The sequence below is a fragment of the Loxodonta africana genome, chromosome 4, assembly GCF_030014295.1.
Source record: "Loxodonta africana isolate mLoxAfr1 chromosome 4, mLoxAfr1.hap2, whole genome shotgun sequence".
Taxonomy (NCBI): domain Eukaryota; kingdom Metazoa; phylum Chordata; class Mammalia; order Proboscidea; family Elephantidae; genus Loxodonta; species Loxodonta africana.
Window position 1 is genome coordinate 181454606 of NC_087345.1, and position 20797 is coordinate 181475402.

Genomic DNA, 20797 nt, shown 5'->3' on the forward strand with positions numbered 1-20797 from the left:
TGATGTTGCTCATTGGTCCAGTTGTGAGGATTTTTGTTTTCTTTATATTAGAGGTGTAATCCACACTGAAGGCTGTGGTCTTTGATCTTCATTATTAAGTGCTTCAAGTCCTCTTTACTTTCAGGAAGCAAGTTTGTGTCATCTGCATAACGCAGGTTGTTAATGAGTCTTCCTCCAATCCTGATGCCCCGTTCTTCTTCATATAGTCCAGCCGCTTGGATTATTTGTTCAGCACACAGATCAAATAGATATGGTGAAAGAATACAACCCTGACGCACACCTTTCCTGACTTTAAACCATTCAGTATCCCCCTGTTCTGTCCGAACAACTGCCTCTTGATCCATGTAAAGGTTCCTCATGAGCACAATTAAGTGTTCTGGAATTCCCATTCTTCACAGTGTTATCCATAGTTTGTTATGATCCACACAGTTGAATGCCTTTGCATAGTCAATGAAACACAGGTAAACATTCTTCTGATATTCTCTGCTTCAGCCAGGATCCATCTGACATCAGCAATGATATGCCTGGTTCCACGTCCTCTTCTGAATCCAGCCTGAATTTCTGGCAGTTCCCTGTCGATATACTGCTGCAGCCATTTTTGAATGATCTTCAGCAAAATTTTGCTTGCTTGTGATATTAATGATATTGTTCCATAATTTCCACATTCAGTTGGATCACCTTTCTTGGGAATAGGCATAAATATGGATCTCTTCCAGTCAGTTGGCCAGGAAGCTGTCTTCCATGTTTCTTGGCATAGATGAGTGAGCACCTTCAGCATTGCATCTGTTTGTTGAAACATCTCAATTGATATTCCATCAGTTCCTGCAGGCTTGTTTTTCGCCAGTGCCTTCAGAGCAGCTTGGATTTCTTCCTTCAGTACCATCGGCTCCTGATCATATGCCATCTCTTGAAATGTTTGAAAATCAACTAATTATTTTTGGTATAATGACTTTGTGTATTCCTTCCATCTTCTTTTGATGCTTCCTGCGTTTTTTAATATTTTCCCCATGGAATCCTTCACTACTGTAACTTGAGGCTTGAATTTTTTCTTCAGTTCTTTCAGCTTGAGAAACACCAAGTGTGTTCTTCCCTTTTGATTTTCCATCTCCAGCTCTTTGTACGTCATTATAATACTTTACTTTGTCTTCTCAAGAGGCCCTTTGAAATCTTCCGTTCAGTTCTTTTACTTCATTAATTCTTCCTTTTGCTTTAGCTGCTCGACGCTCAAGAGCAAGTTTCAGAGTCTCCTCTGACATCCATCTTGGTCTTTTCTTTCTTTCCTGCCTTTTCAGTGACCTCTTGCTTTCTTCATGGATGATGGCCTTGATGTCATTCCACAACTCATCTCGTCTTTGGTCACTAGTGTTCAATGTGTCAAATCTATTCTTGAGATGGTCTCTAAATTCAGGTGGGATATACTCAAGGTCATATTTTGGCTCTTGTGGACTTGCTCTGATTTTCTTCAGTTTCAGCTTGAACATGCATATGAGCAATTGATGGTCTGTTCCACAGTCAGCCCCTGGACTTGTTCTGACTGATAATATTGAGCTTTTCTATTGTCCCTTTCCACAGATGTAGTCAATTTGATTTCTGTGTGTTCCATCTGGCGAGGTCCATGTGTATAGTCGCCGTTTATGTTGGTGAAAGGAGGTATTTGCAATGAAGAAGTTGTTGGTCTTGCAAAATTCTATCATTCAATCTCCGGCTTTTTTTCTATCACCAAGGCCATTTTTTCCAATTTTCTTTCTTTCCAACTTTCGCATTCCATTTGCCAGTAATTATTAATGCATCTTGATTGTATATTTGATCAATTTCAGACTGCAGCAGCTGATAAAAATCTTCTATTTCTTCATCTTTGGCCTTAGTCGTTGGTGCGTAAATTTGAATAATAGTCGTATTAACTGGCCTTCATTGTGGGCGTATGGATAGTATCCTATCACTGACAGCATTGTACTTCAGGATAGATCTTGAAACATTTTTTTGATGATGAATGCAACACCAATCCTCTTCAAGTTGTCATTCCTGGCATAGTAGACTATATGATTGTCCGATTCAAAATGGCCAATACCAGTCCATTTCAGCTCACTAATGCCTAGGATATCAATGTTTATGTGTTCCATTTCATTTTTGATGATTTCTAATTTTTCTTGATTCATACTTAATACATTCCAGGTTCTGATTATTAATGGATGCTTGCAGCTGTTTCTTCTCATTCTGAGTCGTGCCACATCAGCAAATGAAGATCCTGAAAGCTTTACTCCATCCACATCATTAAGGTCGACTCTACTTTGAGGAGGCAGCTCTTCCCCAGACATCTTTTGAGTGCTTCCAACCTGGGGGCTCATCTTCCAGCACTATATCAGACAGTGTTCCGCTGCTATTCCTAAGGTTTTCACTGGCTGATGCTTTTCAGAAGTAGACTGCTGGGTCCTTCTTCCTAGTCTGTCTTAGTCTGGAAGCTCATGTGAAACCTGCCCTTCATGGGTGACCCAGCTGGTATCTGAATACCGGTGGCATAGCTTCCAGCATCACAGCAACACACAAGCCCCCACAGTATGACAAACTGACAGACACGTGGGGGAGAGGGGGATACAAGATAAACATACAAAAATCAGTTGGATTCCTCTGCACCAACAAAAAGAGCATCGAAGATGAAATCACCAAATCAATGCCATTTACAGTAGCCCCCAAGAAGATAAAATACTTAGGAATAAATCTTACCAGAAATGTAAAATACATACAAAGAAAACTACAAAACAGTTCTGCAAGAAACCAAAACAGACTTACATAAGTGCAAAAACATACCTTGGTCATGGATACGAAGACTTAACATTGTAAAAATGTCTAGTCTACCAAAACTGATGTATAGATTTAATGCGCTTCTGATCCAAATTCCAATGGCATTTTTTAATGAGGTGTAGAAACAAATCACCAACTTCATATGGAAGGGCAAGAGGCCCCAGATAAGTAAAGCTTTACTGAAAAAGAAGAACAAAGTGGGAGGCCTTACTTTATGTGATTTTAGAACCTATTATACTGCTATGGTTGTCAAAACAGCCTGTTACTGGTACAACAACAGATTCATAGACCAGTGGAACCGAACTGAGAATCCAGACATAAATCCATCCACATGTGAGCAGTTCATATTTGACAAAGGCCCCAAATCAGTTAAATGGGGAAAAGACAGTCTTTTTAACAAATGGTGTTGGCATAACTGGATATCCATCTGCAGAAAAATGACACAAGACCCAGACCTCATAGCATGCACAGAAACGAGCTCAAAATGGATCAAAGACCTAAATGTAAAATCTAAAATGACAAAGATCATGGAATAAAAAATAGGGACAACTTTAGGAGCCCTAATACATAGCATAAACAGTATACAAAATATTATTAACAATGCAGAAGAAAAACTAAATAACTGATAACTGGGTGCTCCTAAAAATAAAACACCTATGCTTATCCAAAGGCTTCACCAAAAGAGCCAAAAGATCACCTACAGACTGGGAAAAAAAATTTAGCTATGACATTTCCAATCAGCGCTTAATCCCTAAAATCTACCTGATGCTGCAAAAAGTCAACTATAAAAAGAGAAATTGTCCAATTAAAAAATGGCCAAAAGAAGAATAGACACTTCACTAAAGACGACATTCAGGTAGCTAAAAGATACATGAGGAATTGCTCACAATCATCAGCCATTAGAGAAATGCAAATCAAAACCACAATGAGATTCCATCTCACTCCAACAAGGTTGGCATTCATCCACAAAACACAAAATAATAAATGTTGGAGGGGTTGTGGAGAGATTTTTAACACTTATACACTGCTGGTAGGAATGCAAAAGGTTACAACCACTTTGGAAAACCATTTGGCGCTTCCTTAAAAAGCTAGAAGTAGAACTACCATATGATCTAGCAATCCCGCTCCTTGGAATATATCCTAGAGAAATAAGAGCCTTTACACGAACAGATATATGCACACCCATGTTCATTGCAGCACTGTTTACAATAGCAAAAAGATGGAAGCCACCAAGGTGTCCATCAACGGATGAATGGGTAAATAAATTATGATATCTTCACTCAATGGAATACCATGCATCGATAAAGGACAGTGAGGAATCTGTGAAACATTTCATAATGTAGAGGAAACTGGAAGGCATTATGCTCAGTGAAATTAGTCAGTTGCAAAAGGACAAATATTGTATAAGACCACTATTATAAGAACTTGAGAAATAGTTTAAACAGAGAAGAAAATATTCTTTGATGGTTACAAGAGGGGGAGGGAGGGAGAGTGGGAGAGGTGCATTCACTAATTGAATAGTAGATAAGAATTACTTTAGGTGAAGGGAAAGACAACACACAATACAGGTGAGGTCAGCACAACTGGACTAAACCAAAAGCAAGGAAGTTTCCTGAATAAAAATGCTTCGAAGACCAGCGTAGCATGGGTGTGGGTTTGGGAACCATGGTTTCAGGGGACATCTAAGTCAATCGGCATAACAAAATCTATTAAGAAAACATTCTGCATCCCACTTTGGAGAGTGGCATCTGGGGTCTTAAATGCTAGCAAGTGGTCATCTAAGATGCATCAGTTGGTCTTAACCCACCTGGACCAAAGGAGAATGAAGAACACCAAGGACACAAGGTAATTATGAGCCCAGGACACAGAAAGGGCCCCATGAACTAGAGACTACATTAGCCTGAGACAAGAAGAACTAGTTGGTGTCCAGCTACAGCCCATGATTTCCTTGCCAGGGAACAAAACAGAGAACCCCTCTCAGAAGCAGGAGAGCAGTGGGATGCAGACCCTAAATTCTCATAAAATGACCAGACTTAATGGTCTGACTGAGACTAGAAGGACCCTGGTGGTCATGGCCTTCTCTTGGACCAGAATAGGAACCATTCCCAAAGCCAACTCTTCAGACAGGGATTGGACTGGACAATGTGATGGAGAGTGATGCTGGTGAGGAGTGAGCTTCTTGGATCAGGCGGACACTTGAGACTATTTTCCGTTTCCTACCTGGAAGTGAGATGAGAGGGTAGAGGTGGTTAGATGCTGGAGAAATGGACACTAAAAGAGAGAGTAGAGGGAGTGAGTGGGCTGTCTCATTAGGTGGAGGGAAATTGGAGGTATGTAGCAAGGTGTATATAAGTTTTTGTGTGAGAGACTTACTTGATTTGTAAACTTTCACTTAGAGCGCAATAAAAATTAAAAATATATATATATTCTTTAACCATACATAAACTCTTTCTCCAAAGAATTCAAATTATGTCTTATCACCTGAATAAAACAAAAGAGTCTACCTAGAATTATATGTGTGTCAGTAATTCTAATTACTTATCAATGAGATCATTAAATATATGACTTTTGAGAATGATGGTATCAGCGTTCAAACTGCAGGTGGTTGCAAAAGCCATATTTATAAGTCTTGTGTTAACTATGGAGCCCTAGTGGTGTAGTGGTTAAGAGCTATGACTGCCACCAAAAAGGTTGGCAGTTCAAATCCATCAGCCATCCTTGGAAACCTTATGGGGCCGTTCTATTCTGTCCTGTAGGATCACTGTGAGTCGGAATCAACTTGACAGCAACAGGTTTGGTGTTAACTATGCAATAAATATCCCCCTTGCTGTGGGGTACCTATAGGAGGCTCACAGGTGCCCATAATGATCAGAGTATTTACCGGCATTTTAACATATAGCCATGTGGTTTGAAGTTGCACCTAATCATCTTAGTTTTAGGATTACATGCCTTACTTTTAATTGCCACTGTTGAACTTAATGCAAATATATGATTAAAAACATCTTCTATAATATTTTCATTGCAAAAGCAAATGAACAAAATCTTGGATTGTCTGAAGTAAAGTAATACGTGTGCGAATGATGTATTTGTGTGAATTTCTGCCCTCTAATTGTCAAATTCACTGAGAGGAAAACAATATCAACAACAACAAAACTGCAAACAAAAATTGTCATTTGAAAGTGTGCTTTCTGGTTTTATGATTCTTTAATATGCATCTTTCATTTAGTCCCAAAACAAACTTGGATAAAAAGTAAATTAATTGCTATTTCCCACAACTGACCTATAAGAAATGAAAATATAAAAAAATTGATTTCTGCAATAGCATATAGTTGTTTTATTGGCGGAACTGAGATTGCAAACTGACCAAGAGGTCAGCAGTTTGTATCCACCAGGCACTCCTTGGAAACTCTATCGGGCAGTTCTACTCTGTCCTATAGGGTCGCTATGAGTCAGAATCGACTCGACAGCAGTGGGTTTGGCTTTTGTTTTTTCTTAGTATGGGGCTTCCATTCTCCTGTGATCCCTTATCACCATCTTCTTTATATCCAGTTCCCACAAAAGTTTCTCTTACCTTACATTTAACGATTCTGTCACATTAAACCTTCACTTGTATTTTGCTTTTCTTAGCTTCATTGCACCTCTCAGAAAATAGTCGTTGTTATTAAGCGCCTTTGAGTCAGTTCTGAATGATAGTGACCCTATGTGTGAAGAAAAAAAAAATTTTTTTTTTTTCTACAACCGAATAAAACTTTGCCCAGTCATGGTCTATCACAATATTGTTATGTTTGAGCCTATTGTTGGAGCCACTGTGTCAACCCATCTCTTTGAGTGTCTTCCTCTATTTCTCCCACCCACTACCAAGAATGATTTCCTTCAGAGGTGATCATTCCTGATAACATGCCCAAAATATGTGAGACAAAGTCTCCCCATTCTTACTTCTAAGGAATATTCTGGCTATACTTTTTACAAGACAGATTTGTTTGTTCTTCCAATAGCACACGATGTATTCAACATTCTTCATCAACACAATAATAAAAAGGTGTCAATTCTTCTTCCGTGTTCTTTATTCATTGTCCAGCTTTCACATGAAAACACTATGGCTTAGGTCAGCTGCACCTTAGTCCTCAAAGTGACATCTTTGCTTTTTAACACTTTCAGAGGTCTTTTGCAGCAAATTTGCCCAATGCAATGCGTCATTTGATTTCTTGACTGCTGCTTCCGTGGACGTTGATTCTGGACCCAAGTAAAATGATATCCTTGACAACTTCATCTTTTCTCTGTTTAACATGATGCTGCTTGTTTGTCCAGTTTTGTGAGGTTTTGTTTTCTTTATGTTGAGGTGTAACCCGTACTGAAAATTGCGGACTTTGATCTTCATGAGAAAGTGCTTCAAGTCCTCTTCACTTTCTGCAAGTAAGGTTGTATCAGCTGTATAAGGAAGGTTGTTAATGAATCCTCCTTTTATCCTAATGCCCTGTTCTTCGTCATATAGGGCAGGTTTTCAGACTATTTGTTCTTCATGCAGGTTGAATAAGTATGGTGAAAGGACACAACCCTGATGCACACCTTTCCTGACTTTACGCCCCACAGCGTCCCCTTGTTCTGTTTCACTGACTGCCTTGTGGTCTATGTACAGGTTCCTCATGAGCACAATTAAGTATTCTGGAATTCCCATTGTTATTCATAATTTGTTACAATCCACCCAGTCGAATACCTTTACATAGTCAATAAAACCCAGTAAACATCTTTCTGGTATTGTCTGCTTTCAGTGAGTATCCATCTGACATCAGCAATGATATTCCTTTTTCCATGTCCTCTTCTGAATCCAACTTGAATTTCTGGCAGTTACCTGTTGATGTACTGCTGCAGCTGCTTTTGTGATCTTCAGCAAAGTTTTATTTGTATATGATATTAACGACACCGTTCAATAATTTCCTCATTCTTTTGGATCACCTTTCTTTGCAATAGGCACAAACGTGAATCTCTCCCAGTCGGTTGGCCACGTAGCTGTCTTAAAATTTCTTAGACATAGACAATTGAGCACCTCCAGTCTGCATCCATTTGTTGAAACAGCTCAGTTGGTATCCTTCAATTCCTGGAGCCTTGTTTTTTGCCAATGCTTTAAGTGCAGCTTGAACTTCTTCCTTCAGTACCATTGGTTCTTGATCATTTGCTATTTTCTGAAACGGTTAAACGTCAATCAATTTTTTTGTACAGTGACTGTGTATTTCTTCCATCTTCTTTTGATGCTTCCTACATCATTCAATATTTTGCTCATAGAATACTTCAATATTGCAACTAGAGGATTGAATTTTTCTTCATTTCTTTCAGCTTGAGAAATGCCAAGTGTGTTCTTCCATTTTGGTTTTCTACCTCCAGGTCTTTGCACATGTTGTTATAATACTTTATTTTGTGTTACCAAGCCGTTCTTTCAAAACTTCTGTTCAGATCTTTTACTTCAAAATTTCTTCCATTTAATTTAGCTACTTGGCCTTCAAGAGCAAGTTTCAGGGTCTCTTCTGACATCCTTTCTGGTCCTTTTTTTTTTCCCCCTGCTTTTTTAATGGCTCCTTGCTTTCTTCATGTATGGTGTACTTGATGTTATTCCACAGCTCACCTGGTCTCCTGTCATTTGTGTTCAATGCATCAAATCTATTCATGAGATGGTCTCTAAATTCAGGTGGGATATCATCAAGGTGATGATATCCCACCTGAATTTGTCTCTCATAGACTTGTTCTAATTTTCTTCAGCGTCATGGACTTGTTCTAATTTTCTTCAGCTTCAGCTTGAATTTGAATATGAGCAAATGATGAAAATAGAAAATAGAGAAAATAGAAGAGGTATTTACATAGATATTTTTGTAAATACTTAATCAAAAGGAGCTTCTCTGATATCAACTTTAACCATGGTGACAGAAAGTTGAAAGATGTTTCAAACAAACATACTTTTGACTCATTATAAAATATACAGAAGGCTTGAGAATACATTAGTCCAATATTAATTACTAACCCAAAAACCCAGTGCCGTCGAGTTGATTCTGACTCATAGCAACCCTATAGGACAGAGTAGGACTGCCCCATAGAGTTTCCAAGGAGCGCCTGGTGGATTCAAATTGCCAACCCTTTGGTTAGCAGCCATAGCACTTAACCAGTACTCCTCTTATGATAGGTACTAGAACCTATCATAAGAGAAATCAGCAAGTATATATTTTTGCATTGTTTAATTGATTTGTTATTAAAAGTTCATCTGGTATTATTTAAGTCAAAAATAGGGGTGAGGTGACAGTTGAACAACATAATGAACATATTCAATGTCATTTAACTCTAAATGTGATGATTGTTGAAATGATAAATGTTCTATTATCTATATATTTGCCATGATTAAAAAAAAAAAAAAAAACTTCTGACCTGGGTGTATTGACATGTGTGTTTGTCCTATAATAACTCATTAAGCTGTATTTTTTTATATGGCTCTCTGTATTTGTCAAATATTTTACAAAATGGTTTAAAAATTTAAAATATAGAAGAAATAAGGATGCGATGCACAGATAAATGATTTAATTCAATGTTCATTTATTTTACATTTACTTTTTGTAGTATACATTCTAAATGTTATAGGAAATACAGAAATTAACTAAGAATCCAGAAGGTGAGATAGCTGAGTTTATATGGAGAAACTGAGAACTGAGCTGTCCTTTGAATAAATAATAGAAGTTTGTCGTGTCAAGGCAGCGGAAAGGAAGCACTGAGACATAAACGCTCCAACTATAAATACATGTATGTATATATTCCAACTATAATCTCACATAATCAGCAGAAAAATAAGATGGAATAATAGAAGTAATAGGAGATTCAAAAAAAAACCCAAACCTGTGCTGCCAAGTCGATTCTGACTCATAGCGACACTATAGGACAGAGTAGAACTGCCCCATAGGGTTTCCAAGGAGTGCCTGGTGGATTCAAACAGCTGACCTATTGGTTAGCAGCCATAGTTGTTAACCACTACACCAACAAGGTTTCAAATAGGAGACAGAATTGGAACAAATAAATTGGAAGCAGATTATGAATGACTTAGGATTTCATTCTAAAGGATTTACACACTATTTATGAATAGATTCTAATAAATGAATATTTTAAACACTTGTAGTAGTATAAAAAATAAAAACAGCTGAATTATATCAAGTACTTAAAATTTGTCATTATTTTTATTTGATTAATATGTTTTCTCCATTAGACTATAAGCTTCATGAAAGGAAGACCCAAATATGTTTTTACATCAAAATTTATCCTTAATTCCGCAGAAGCAGCACCTGAAAAATAGTAGGTGTTCAATGAATATTTGGTGAATAATGAATTTATTTTTCTGTTAAGTACTTTACGTTCATTATCTCAAGTAATCCTCACAAAAGGTTCTGAGGTAGGTACGGTTATCCTACAGATGAAACGATTGAGAGTTTCAGAGGTTACTTAACTGGCCCTAGTTCAAATAGGTGGTAAGTAGATGAGAGCTGGGCCTATATGACCCCTGAACACTAACTTATAACCAATACACTAATAGTTTTTAAAACCTCAGTGTGCAGAATATCACCTATAGAGCATCTTAAATTCAAAATAGAAATAAACATCCAAAAAATCTGATCAAATAAATTGGAGAGTGAAAACAGATAATCACAATTTAAAAAAAAAAATCAGGTGACTCTGATGCAAGTCCCCAGTGTTAGGAGACGTGCATAATATTATGCAATTGCAAACAGGGTGGTTCATATCAAAATAAGGTGGAAGGTGGGAAAAGAAAGGAAACTTTGTTTAGCTAGCCTTGAGTTTCTGTTTATGGGAATGAAAATTACGGCAATGGATGTTGGTGATGGTTACACAACACGACTGATGGAATTGGTTTCATTGAATTGTACAAGTGAAAAACATTGAATTGGCAAATGTCTTATTACCTATATTTTGAATAAATAAATAAGGTGGAAGGTATCTCCTCTACAGAGGTAGTTTTATTCTCCCAGTCTTTTCAATCATTTGCATTCATCATCATTAACACTATATTAAAAAAAAAATTCATGTATATACGTATGATTTGAAATATTTAAATGTTAACTAACACTTAGAGATTTAAAAAAATAAAAAGTGCTAAGTGACTTTTAAACAAGAATATATCCATCGAAAGGCCTTTCCAAGGAAGAGGAGGAAAATAATTCTAAGTTTAAATATGAATTAAATCACTTTGTAGATTCCAGTCAAATGAAGCATTGAAATAGGATAGATTGAACATAAAGCTGAATGAGGTATTATTTAGAAATGTCCTTCTCAATTACACTTATTCAGTGTGGAAAATGGTATCTATTTCCTGAAAGACTGTGCACTATGAAGATAACAAATATGTTGTTTGAAGTTTGTAAGAATTTTTTTTTTATAATAATGAATGAGTAATTTAAGCCTGACAAAATGACTTTGTAATCACTGAATGAAGATAAAAGAGAAATTTGATTATCCTAATTAATGATGGTACTACAAAGGTGTCTCTCCAGCAGCATGGGGCATGTGCAGGATTAATAAATATGATTTGATTATTTGCTAAACGGCTGCTGATTGTACTGAATGACTAACTGATATGTTGACGTCTTAGCAATTGCTGCCAACTTGCCATTTTGGTAGGTGGTAATAATCTGCCAGGGGATGTGGTGACTGAGATGCAGACAGAAAAATTGTTACTGCTACATTCTTGTGTAGAACTGTATTATGAAGTACAGCAAGTGAGCTTTTGTGAGAGAAGGTGGTTTGCAATAAAATAATTTACCACTCTGACATAAATTGATAACCATATGTTAGGAGCTCTGCCCTTAAAGAACTCAATAAAATATACTTCATACAAAAAAAAAATACTGTAGATTTTAAAATCTGCTTGAGCTAATATGGGATTAGAGTATAAGTATTTTCTCATTACCACCACTGGTCTGTCAGCTTGTCATACCATTGTGGCTATGATGTTGGAAGCTATGCCACCAGTATTTCAATATCAGCAGGGTCATCAATAGTGAACAGGTTTCAGTGAAGCTTTCAGACCAGGAAGAAAGGCCTGGTGATCTACTTCATAAAATTAGCCGATGAAAAGCCCATGGATCACAGAATATTTATTGCCTGACTCACTTGTTTTGGATGTCATTGGGAGGATAAATTGCTAGAGAAGCACATCATGTTTAGTGAAGGAGATGGCCATCGAGGATGAGGGAGATTCTGGGCAAGCTGGATTGGCACAGTAAGCTCAACAATAGACTTGGACATGCCAGTGATGCTAATGAAAATGCAGGACAAAGCAACATTTCATTCTGTTGTACACAGAGTCACCATGAGTCAGAGTGGACTCAATGGCAGCTTTCGATCTCTATCTATTTTTTTCATGAATTAGAAACTGTCAGGGTAAAGCAATCCAGTGGTAAGGATAAAAAATACCCTCTCTATAGACACGTCAAAAGTATGAGTGATATTCTTCTTTGCTTCTGTGTAATTAGAAAAGAAGGTGTTATTGGTTGGGTAACACCAAGTTTTTCAGTGTTGTGGGAAATTTCACAAAGTTTTAGAAATTAATGTTGTGGGTTGGCTTCTCTGAGAAGAAGATAGTGATTAGCATACATGTGTTTATTAGGGAGTACTCTTGGTATCACCATCTTGTTGTTATTCTTGTTAGCTGCCATGAAGACTATTCTGACTTATAGAGAGCCCATGTGTTACAGAGTAGAACAACTACATAGGGCTTTAACTGTAATCTTAATGGAAGGAGACCCTCAAGCCTTTTCTTCCACAGTACCAATGGTTGGGTTCCAACTGCCAACATTTTGGTCAGCAGCTGAGTGCAATTCTTGCCACCTAGGGAACTTGTCACCATCTTGGAGGGGGATAAAAGGAAAGGGAGCAGGATTGGGCAGGGGGAGAATTTGGCCCATGATAGAATCTTGATGAAGGCTTCCTCAGAACCTGCGGGAGCACTGCAGCTGGGATGGCCCTTTTTATCCACACATCGACAAGCCACTGGGATACAGCATAAAAGAAGGAAGGTACTTTGATTTGAAATGGTTTCATTAAGTGTTCATCAACACTCTTCTGAATTAGTCTAAAAGCTTTATGAGGGCACAGGTGGTTGACTCATTTTATTTCTCATTTTGACTTGCTCCAATTTCCTGAATGATGTAAGAGCTGTACAGTAAGAGGGTGCTGTGATTCCTCTGGTTCCCAGTCACATTACCTAGGGCACCAGGGGAATGAACCGCGTTTTTTCCCAGTCCCTGGTTCGTTCCAGACAGTGACACCAAAGAATGAAACAGGTGAGACACAGTATATAGGCACACATGATTTCTTACCTTCCATAACTTGTCCAAGGTTGAAGAAAGAAACAGCAGATCAGGAATACCTGTGAGTACCTACTCTTAAGCATGTCTGATAAAGTTAACACCTTTATAGGAAACTCAAATTATTTTCTTTATGATCTCTTTTACATAACACAAATTCTCCTATATTCTCTGAGGACATATCTGCTGTGCATACTTGGTTTATGCTGAAAATACCTCATTGGCTTCCTTTACCCAGGCAACTTATTTTTATTGTATTCACTTGCTTTAATCACTTTTGTGGTTAAAATAATGCAAATAATAAGTGGTTTTCCTTTCCTCCTATTTTACCTTGTAATCTTGGTGACCCGTATTCCTGATTCTCGTGGGTTTCCCTACATTTAACGGCATCCCAGATTCCATTTACAAATGGCCCTGTCACCTTACCTGACTACAGGACCATACACAGTCTTTTTGATCCATGTATATCAAGCAAAGTAAAGAGCATCTATTTTTTTTAAATCACTGTGTCTTCAACATCCAATGTGTCTTGTGATGCATATTAGAAAGTGAATACACAGTTGAGGTTACCCTAAGACTGTTTGGGGCTATTTGATTATGCCAATTCACACACACACAAAAAAAAAATGTAAGAGAGCTATAAATGGCTCAAAGAGAGATAATTGAAATAATCAATGTGGCAAGAAGGTCTCCTCTACAAGAAAAGGATAAAAAGATTGCCAAGGAAGAATGAAGTCAACATATAGTCCAAATCTGCACAGTTGTAAAGAAAAGAGACTAAGAGAATACAGAATGTCCCTATTTCTTGAAAATACAAAATTATTTGTATTTTCAAATAAGAGGATGGAGGAGGCGGGGGGAAGGGGAAAGAGATGCTAAGAAAGAAAGTGTCATCAAGAAAAACAGAAACATATTTCCAAGCATTCTGATCCTTTTATGGGCACATTACTCACAGGGAGTATTTAAGAGCTATAGAGATGTCTGACATCTGAGAGAGTAACTATGTTATTTCTCAGAACACCCACTTAGTAAAATATACTTGAAGGCAATTCAAGGGTTCAGGGAGGAGTTTAAGCCTTCCGAGGGTAAGAGTTTAAGTAATGAGCCCAGAGAGACTGCCTTGCTCTCCATGGCCAGCGATAGATTTCCTCACAAAATCTTTAATACAAAAATGACTGGGCAGAGTTACCATATACACAGCCACAATTTTAAATAATCTGAACCTTAAGGTTTTTATTTCTGAAGTAATGCCCAACTTCAAATTTTATTTGCTAAATACTCTCAGAGATTTCCAAGGTCAAATACAGCTATTGTTTGAAAAAGTTTTAATAGTCAGGATTTTTTTAGAAGGCATTTCTTACAGAGATACAGGAAAGACAATAGTGACAACAGGGAGAAGGTATAGCCACTGCAGAGCTGCTGGGTACGAAATGCTAATAAGGCCTGGGGCCGTTGTGAGTCTTTCACTGGAGGAACTTTGTGCATTTTAAGATGCCTGGTCTAGACTCCCATCCCAACAGCTCTGTAAAATGAAGTTTTCCAACATTTTTTGTTCTTTTACCCTAGGAAGGTGTGCTCTTTTTTTTTTTTTTAGACATAAAATCGAGGAGATGATTCATCTTTCGGATCATTAATAATCATAAAATAGTCCAAGTAAAGTTCCTATAGAGGTCAGCTGCCAATAAATTGCGTATATAGTAATGATTAATCTGGGCCTTGTATTTTTAACACACACACACATCTAAAGCTCTTAACAAATAGCAAAAAAACCAAAAACCCAGTGTCATCAAGTCATTCCGACTCATAGCGACCCTATACGATAGAACTGAACTGCCCTATAGAGTTTCCAAAGAGCGTCTGGCGGATTCGAACTGCCGAAACTTTGGTTAGCATCCGTAGCACTTAACCACTAGGGCACCAGGGTTTCCAGGCTTAACATACAGAAGTTACACAAAATGTAAAGCGAAATGAAGTGAAATTTTATTTTGAGAACATTGTTAGTTTTTAAATTATTGAATTTATTTTTGAAAGTAATACAGAGGTCCTCAGGGCACGAAAATTACTCTGCAGCTTGCTAGGGCGGCCTCGCCATTTCCGGTCTCATTGCTTGGCTGGCCTTGCAAACTGCATCAGAATTGCAGCTCCTTTGCTCCGCCAGCCTCACTATTTTCAGTACCACTGCTTGGCGATCTGCATCAGAAGTCCTTTGCTTGGCCTACCCTTTGAAAATCCTAGCCCCTGCATAGGATGCTTTTTACCTGGTAACAAAAGAAACATCAATAGAAATGTAAACTGAAATGACATATTTTTCCAGCCAATAAAAATACAGCATTCACTTTCTGTCTCATAGTGTATGGTCAAAATCACTGTGCAGTTTTTTCAATTCAGAAACTGACACAGTGAGTTCCCCCTCCAGCATAGGCAAACAAGTATAGATTTTCTCTACATAATGTTATAAAAATACTAATATTGTACAAGGTAAGCATCTGTTAAAAATAATCAAAACTCACTAAAATTTGAACATAATGTTTATTCTGAGAAGTTAACTGTGCATATACGGATACCACTGTGATAACAGAAAAAGCAAATGGCCTGAAGAAGCTAGGTACAATGGGACTTATAAAGAGAAGAGAAGCTCAACCATTGGTTGGAAACCCTGGTGGTGTAGTGGTTAAGTGCTATGGCTGCTAACCAAAGGGTCAGCAGTTCAAATCCGCCAGGCGTTCCTTGGAAACTCTATGGGGAAGTTCTACCCTGTCCTATAGGGTCGCTATGAGTTGGAATCCACTCGATGGCACTGGGTTTGGCTTTTTGGTTTTTACCATTGGTTAATCTTAACATAATTGACTGAACCATGCCCTCCCCTTTTACTGAGATCAATTGATATCAGTTCACAAGATGTTCTCTCCTCCTTCACCCAGCTATATCTTTCGAAATTCAAATTTAGCATGTCTGACATCAAACAGGAGAGAAAAGATTTGGACTTTCAGTGAAAGAAAAGCTGTTGGCAGACTAATTTCGGTCAGGGATTTCTTTAAAGTGTATATTTGGTATCATGGGTAAGAAAACTCCCAAATCAAAACATGATATCAGCTATCGACTTCTCTTTGACACATCATAATAGCTATGTTGTAAAGAGAGGTACTAAATCACTAGGACTTGAATATCTAATGACTGCATTTCTTCTAAGAAAGGTTGATAAAAGAGAAAATACAGAGTGACTTAGATCTCAATACATGATTACACTAAAAACTTGCAGAAATCTCACTGAAGATATTCATGTATTTTACCAAATTTGTATATATATTGTGTATTACTTGTATATTAGAAATTGTGATTATTAGGACATTTGGGATTTAGCTTCATTGTGGAAAGAGATGTCTCATTTTGCAGAACTAAAGCTTACTTTTAAGTATTAATCAGCTTCAAAGATATTTTGGCAGAAATTGTCCTTCATTCAATTGACAGACATTGATTAATCATTTCCAATGCTTCGGAATTGACTCGAAGGCACTGGGTTGTTGTTTGGGTTGTATGCTGAAGTAGTGTGCTCTGTGATAAACGGATAGTTGATGAATAGACAAGTCCCTGCCACCATGGTGCCAACAGCTAAGCAATGTCACCTGGCATCCAAGCAGGTACTGTTGAAAGCTTTTTACGTGTAAACGATCTCATCTATTTCTTACCCTCTGTGATGAGGTGGAACTGAGATTAGTATTTAGGTGATTTGTCAAGGTACCAGAGGTGGTAGACTGTGCTACTCAAATTTGAACTCAGGTACATTTGTCCTCTAACATTATATGACTCTAACTTCTAAAATATATTTATGCATCTTTGGTGCCCAACTCAGAACAATGAGCAAAATTTAACATTCTGTTTTCTTATGTATCACGATAACTCTAAGGGTATTATTGTTCTGAGTAGTAAAATCGTGATTTTATTGTTTGTTTGGTTATTTATGTCTGAACCAGCTCCTGAATAAGTCCTAATTAGTGTTCAGAAGCCTTGTCTTTTATTCACTTAATAATAACAGAAGCAAACTTTGGAAAAGCACCTTGAAGTTTATATAGTGTTTTTTGAATATTATGACAAGTGATCTTGACAAAAAGCAGATTAAGTAGTGATTTTACATTTTCTAGATGAGTAAATGGAGGATTAGGAATCATCAGTGGTCTCATAATGCAACGGACTTCATGCTTTGGAATTCTAATTACAAACCCTATGTCCTCTCTGTCCCACTCTGTCCTACTCTGTCCTATACGGTTGCTATGAGTCGGAGTCGACTCGACGGCAGTGGGTTTTGGTTTATGTCCTCTCTAGTGTTTGGAAGGTTCTTGTTCATTTAATTTTGATCTAAGTTTGGGTTTCAGAACTACAGAGATTTTGGGACTGCTGGCATTGGGTAGATCTCAGGGTTAGTTTGAAATCAGCCATATAGTTTCATGTATTTTTCCTTCCTTACTTCCTTATCTTTCTTTTGGATACTATGATAGTTAAAATTGTGGGTCAGCTTGGCTAGGCCATGAGTCTCAGTGGTTTGGCAGATATTATGTAATCATCTTCCATTTTGTGATCTGATGTGAGTAGACAATCAGTTGAAAGGGCAGTTCCTTAGGGGTGTGGTCTGCATCCAACATATATGAATGTTCTGGCAAAGTTTGCTCTCTCTGGATACTTCATGCATTTCATCATTCTCTGATCTCCAGTTCTTGGGGCTTGAACCAGCAACCTACTATATGACCTGCAGATTTTGGAAATCGCCAGCTCTCACAGCATCGTGAGCCAAAAAGTCTTCCTTTTGACCTGCCAATTTTGGGTTCATCAGCCCCTGCAACCACATGAGTCAGGAGAAGCCTCCAGCCTGACATCCGACATAAGAATTTGGGACTTGCTAGCCTCCACAACTGTGTGAGTCATTTCCTTGAAATGCATCTATATATGTATGTTTATAGATATATGCTTCACTGGTTTTGCTCCTCTAGAGAACCCACCATAAGAGATACCTCTTTCTTATAGACTAAACACAATGCTTGAGTAGCAAAAAGAAAGTTTCTCCTTAGGATTCATCGCTGCAGGTTACTGGTGTGCTTCAAGTAGTTAAAGAGATTAATGAATTTGATAATAATTATGTTGTTGTTGTTAGGCGCCACGCGTTAGTGCAAACTCATAACAACCCATCCGTACAACAGAACGAAACTCTGCCCATTCATGGGCTATTGCCAGAATTGTTGTTATGTTTGAGCTCGTCTTTATAGTCACTGTGTCAATCCGTCTCACTGAGGATCCCTCTCTTTTGCTGACCCGCTACTTTAGCAAGCATGATGTCCTTCTCCAGGAACTGGTCCTTCCTGATAACATGTCCAAAATGTGTAAGTGAAGTCTCACCATCCTTATTGCTAAGGAGTTTTTTGGCTGTGTTTCATCTGAGACAAATTTGTTCGTTCTTCCGGCAGCCTGTGTTGTATTCAGTATTCTTCACCAACCCCCTAATTCAAAGGCAATAGTTCTTCTTCAGTCTTCCTTATTCATTGTCCAGCTTTTGCATGCATATGAGGCAATTTTAAGCACCATGGCTTAGGTCAGGCACACATTCGTTCTCAAAGGGACGTCTTTGCATGTTAATACTTTAAAGAGGTCTTTTAGAGCACATTTGCCCACTGCAATAAGTTGTTTGATTTTTTGACTGCTGCTCCCGTGGGTGTTGATTGTGGATCCAAGCAAAACGAAATTCTTGACAAATTCAATCTTTTCTCCATTTATCATGATGTTGCTTGTTAGTCCAGTTGTGAGGATTTTTATTTTCTTTATGTTAAGGTGTAATCCATAGTGAAGGCTGTGGTCTTTGACCTTCATCAGTAAGTACTTCAAGTCCTCTTCACTTTCAGCAAGAAAAGTTGTTCCATCTGCATATTGCAGGTTGTTAATGAGTCCAACCCTGGTACCACATTTGTCTTCATACAGTCCAGCTTCTTAGATAATCATATGTAATAACTATACATTAAGTTGAAAAAATAGTTTTTTGGTGGCAAAAACACACTTTAAAGAATATCAATCATGATGGGAAAGACCAACGTAAATATGACTTGACTTTTATATTATTCCTAGGTGCACTCTGCTTATTGCTGTATGTGGGTATGTGGTGTGTGTGTGTGTGACGGTGTCATGGATTGAATTGTGACCCCTCAAAATACTTGTCAACTTGGCTAGCCCATGATTCACAGTATTGTGTGGATATCCCCCATTTGTGGTCTAATGTAATTACCTATGTGTTGCATATCCTAACGTCTATGATGTTAATGAGGCAGGATTAGAGGCAGTTATGTTAATGAGACAGAACTCCATGTACAGGATTAGGTAGTATCTTCAGTCAATCTCTTTTGAGATATAAAGAGACAAGATAGCAGAGAAGAGAGGCACTTCATACAGCCAAGAAAGAAGTGTCAGGAGAGGAGAGCGTCCTTTGGACTTGGGGTTCCTGCACTCAGAAGCTCATAGACCTGGGGAAGATTGATGACAAGGACCTTCACCCAGAGTCAACAGAAAGAAAAAGCCTTCCATTGGCGCTAGAGCCCTGAATTCAGGCTTCAGGCCTCCTAAACTGTGAGAGAATAAATTTCTGTTTGTTACAACCATTTATTTGTGGTATTCTAGATAACTAAGGCAGATGAGTGAAAAAAAAAAAAAAAAAAAAAAAAAACCTTTGTCATGGAGCCAGTTTTGACTCATGGTGACTCTGTTACAGAGTAGAAATGCTCCATAGGGTTTTCTTGGCTGTTGTAATCTTTACCAAAGCAGATCACCACGCATTTCTTCCACAGAGCTGCTGGGTGTGTTCAAACCACAAATCTTTAGATTCACAGCCAGTCACAAACGGCTTGTGCCACTCAGGGATCATTATGTACCAGTAATTTACCATTATCATCCCCCATACGACAGAAGAAGAAAATGAGGCACAGGCATGGAAAATAGCATGGAAAGGTCAAATAGCTACCTTGCAGCCACAGCCAATCCAAGAAGTGTGGTGAAGAGTGCATATTCTTAAACACAGAGATGTACTCTTCTTATTGTATCTACAAATGTTGTTCTTAGGTGCTGTCAAGTCAATTTTCAACTAATAACATGCCATGTGATGGAGTAAAACTTTCCCATGGGATTTACTAGTCTGTAAAAAAATTTTTTTTTTTTTTTAATCTTTACCAAGCAGATCTCCAGGCCTTTCTTCCACAGAGCCATTGGGTGGTTTCCAACAATCAATCTTTCTGTGAACTGCCAAGATCTTAACCGTTGCATCACCAGGGCTCCCTAAATATTTACTTTGAAAATTATTACATGTAAATATCCACATTGAATAATAGAATGTTGTATACTCACATACATTTTATGTATTTCAGTAAGAGAAGAGTGAGTATTCAGCTTACCACATAATATATAATTGTGATATTAGTTGTCTGTTACCCTCAAAATTCTTAAAATTCTCCAAAACCCAAACCAAACCAAACCCATTGCCCTTGAGTTGATTCCAACTCATAGCAACCCTATAGAACAGAGTAGAACTTTCCCATAGGGTTTCCAAGGAGTGCTTGGTGGATTCGAACTGCCAAACTTTTGGTTAGCAGCCATAGCTCTTAACCACTATGCCACCAGGGTTT